This window comes from Pinus tabuliformis, chromosome 7 (assembly GCF_031772625.1).
Source record: "Pinus tabuliformis cultivar Carrire ecotype Pingquan chromosome 7, CPIR1, whole genome shotgun sequence".
Lineage (NCBI taxonomy): Eukaryota > Viridiplantae > Streptophyta > Pinopsida > Pinales > Pinaceae > Pinus > Pinus tabuliformis.
The window spans coordinates 156417668-156421073 of record NC_142293.1 but is presented as its reverse complement, the minus strand read 5'-3'; positions in this window follow the sequence as shown (position 1 = coordinate 156421073).

The window sequence follows — 3406 nt, the reverse complement described above, 5'->3', positions numbered from 1 at the left end:
AGGATTGGCCGAGATGAGTTTCAAAGGGGAAAAAATGGGGGTTGGCCACAAAAAAACACTATGAAGAGGCAGGCTCTGTAATTACTTCCCTTTTTCCAAGTGAATTGAACAAGAAATCCTCTAGTTTGAGTGAATTTGGCAGCTCTGTAAGGGAATTTTCCACACAATCATTGCAGTTATTTACTACTGAATTTAAGAATTGTATCAACCCTCTCATTTCCTCAAACTTCACAAACCAGGATGACCGGAGGGTTTAATAGAAGGAATCCGATTAATACTGTGATAATTCAACAACACCCTCAAGTGCTAGAAATCTTCACAAGGCATAATTGGATGGGGTATTTCGAAAAATTAAGAGGGTATGATGACGAAGTGGCCCAAGAATTTTCTCTCTTCCTCGTTCCACTTACTAGACTCCATGCCACTATTGTGGTAAGAGGCCTCTCCATAGAGCTCACCCCTGAACTCATTAGCAGAGTTACCACACTGCCCCTTGGATTACCATGGAGGAAGGAAGACAAGGGAGACAGCCAAATTTCGAAGAGGAAATTCTTTTTAGAAGGCGAGGAACCCATTGAAGAAAAGAATGGAGTAAGGAGAGCAAGCTTTCCATATCCCTGGAATCAGGTGAGCTACCAACTTATCAAATACATATCATGTGAGGGTAGGTATAGTGTGGTATATGGCTATCACTTTAGGCTTCTTGAAGAGTTGAGGTTTAGAGTAGAAACACCTCCTCACTTGTTATCAGGAAAACTAGTGTCCATTCAGAGCTACTAGTCCCACTAAGACGGGTAGCTATCTTAGAAACAAACAAACTAAAGTTACTTGTGTTTTCCTTTATGAGAGATAGATGAGAGAGAAGCAGAAAGTACCAACCTCAGTCTTTCGCTAGTCTCCTTGCTTATTTCCTCTCTCCCTTGATAGAGCTTTCACCACTCCTTTCTCACTTGTCCCGCTTTGAGAACACCTGTAGAGTCAAGGCAAAAAAATACCATCAAAGCATAGAGATCTAAAACCATAAAAATATAGGATCAGATGTACATTAACCATACGAATGCATATATAAATACAAGATTCAGAGATATACAAGTATATGGAGGAAAACTCAATAGCTTTATTGATAGAAGTAGTAAAAGAGAGGATTACAACCAATATGTCTGATCCAGCATCATCCTCCTAGCATGAAAGCCCTCTTCACCTCATAAAAAAGCAAGATCACCCAACAATACAATGTCTCAAAGAGAAACCAACAACACTTTCTTACAAATTACAAAATTCCAACCCCTGGATCTCTAGTATGGGGGATCCATATATAGATGTTTGCAAGAGAGTCAGTTAGCTTCTAGGATTTTAATTAGTGTCATTTCACTGATAGTTCTTGGTTCCACTTGGAGATTTCATGATCTCTTACTCATCCCTGGGTGAATTTATATGTTCTGATGTCAAACATGGAAAGACATGACCTAATTACCAGCCAATGATGTAAGCTGTTAATAGGTGCGAGAAGAATCACCGATAATGATGATGACCCTCAAGGTACTGTAGTACAATTCATGTGGTGTGAATACATGAGTCGATGTAGAACACCATGCAAAATATTTCGGTCGAAGGCCATTGATGTAAACCTATCGCCAGAAGTGAGAAACTTGCTATTGAGGCATGCAAGCTTCAAAGTACTGAAAGGGTTGTTCCTAAGTCAACTTCTTGGATAATGAGTTGATGTCGATAAGAAGTGACCTATCATAGGAGGGCCTTAATGAATCCCACATCTACGACACAGAACGGAGCAAATGATTTTGTGGAAGTGAAAACGATCTGATGATACAAGGTTCAGGGTGGCGGTCATGAAAAATGGAGAGTGAAGGTATTGCAGTGGATGAGGCATTAGCTGGGTTGGTGAATTCTCTGAGCGACTTCTCTTGAACATATCGGCAACAACGGAATGGATTGGTAGCAGTTAACCCCAAAATGGATGGTACAGAGGACCAATGGTGATATGACCAGTGAATAGAATAACCCAACCCGACTCCATCATGGTGATGGAGTGAAAGTGTCATGTTCAAGAGCGACGTGCTACCAATGAAGTTATTCAAGTTTTCTTCCCTTTTTCCCCAGTCATTGCTGACCAGTACCTCTTTATTTTTGTCAAGCTTGAGGAGGATAACATATGCTTCTTCTATAATTTTCCCTTCTGGCAAATCTGTCGCTATGTTTTAGTGAGCCTAGCAACAGTGAAACGCGTTCTTGTCTGCATGGACAAGTTTGTCGCTATTGTTTTAACGAGTTTAACGACAAAGATAACTTGGTCCTTTTCAATTTTAGAGAGTCTAAAAAAGATGGAAAGAAACTCTAGTAGTACCTTTTCGTAATATAATCCCTTAAGTCAGAAAAAGTATAAAATAATATGAAAGGGATGACTTTTCTATAGTTTTAACGAGCCGAACAAGACAAACGCTCAATCTTTTTGTGCAATGATCCCTCAGGTCCAAAAAGATTAAAATATAGAGGAGGGATGGCACTTCCAATCACTTTAACGAGCTGGAGAGGCCAATTGCTCGGCAATCTTTTCATATTTTACGAGTGTAAAAAGAGCTTAAAGGAGACTCATTTTTTAGGAATGAATGATGTTTTTGGATAGCAACTGGTTCCAGGTAAGGTTTGGAACTTTTCAATCACGGCAGTGCAAAGAAGGTGGCTAATAGAATCACTCATCGTAGTTGTTCCTCAAAAGGGTAAACAATCAAATGGAGGCGTATGATCAGCTAAAAAAGGGTGGAGGTGATGGTAAGAACACGACCAAGGTTCAAAAGCTGATAGCTATGCGATCGCAAAGGTTATTTACTGAAGGTGGGTTCATTTTTTAATGAGCTTGAACTCTGGGGGGAACATATGCTCATTGCAAGGTTTATTTTTTAACGAGATTGAACTTCGCGTAAACATGCTCGTGCCAGTCATATAATAAGGATGTCTCTCATTAGTAGGTTCATTTTTTAGGGAGCTTGCCCCATGCGCAACGTTTTTCCAGAGCCTTTTGTATGCAAGCTAGGAACAACCAAGCTACAAGGTTAAAGGGTTGAGAACCTAAAAACTAAGAAAATAAAAGGTCATTTTTCACTTTCATAAAAAAGGTTTGCATGCCCCCAGGTATAAAGAAAAGTAAAGCTTCTAGGTTACCATACGGAAGTTCTTGCATTAGCAAGATTTTTTCGTCTGCATTTGTAGACAAAACACTTCCTTGGATTTGTCCGAAATAGACAAAGGTGAATGGTTGGAATTTCCAATCACATAACCTTTGATGGGGGAATCCTTTTCCAGTCTAATCCCATTTTCCTAAATGGACGACTGTGTTAGACTAGTCATATATCCTACGCAGAAACACATCTTATATCTGGGGTTTTTACTA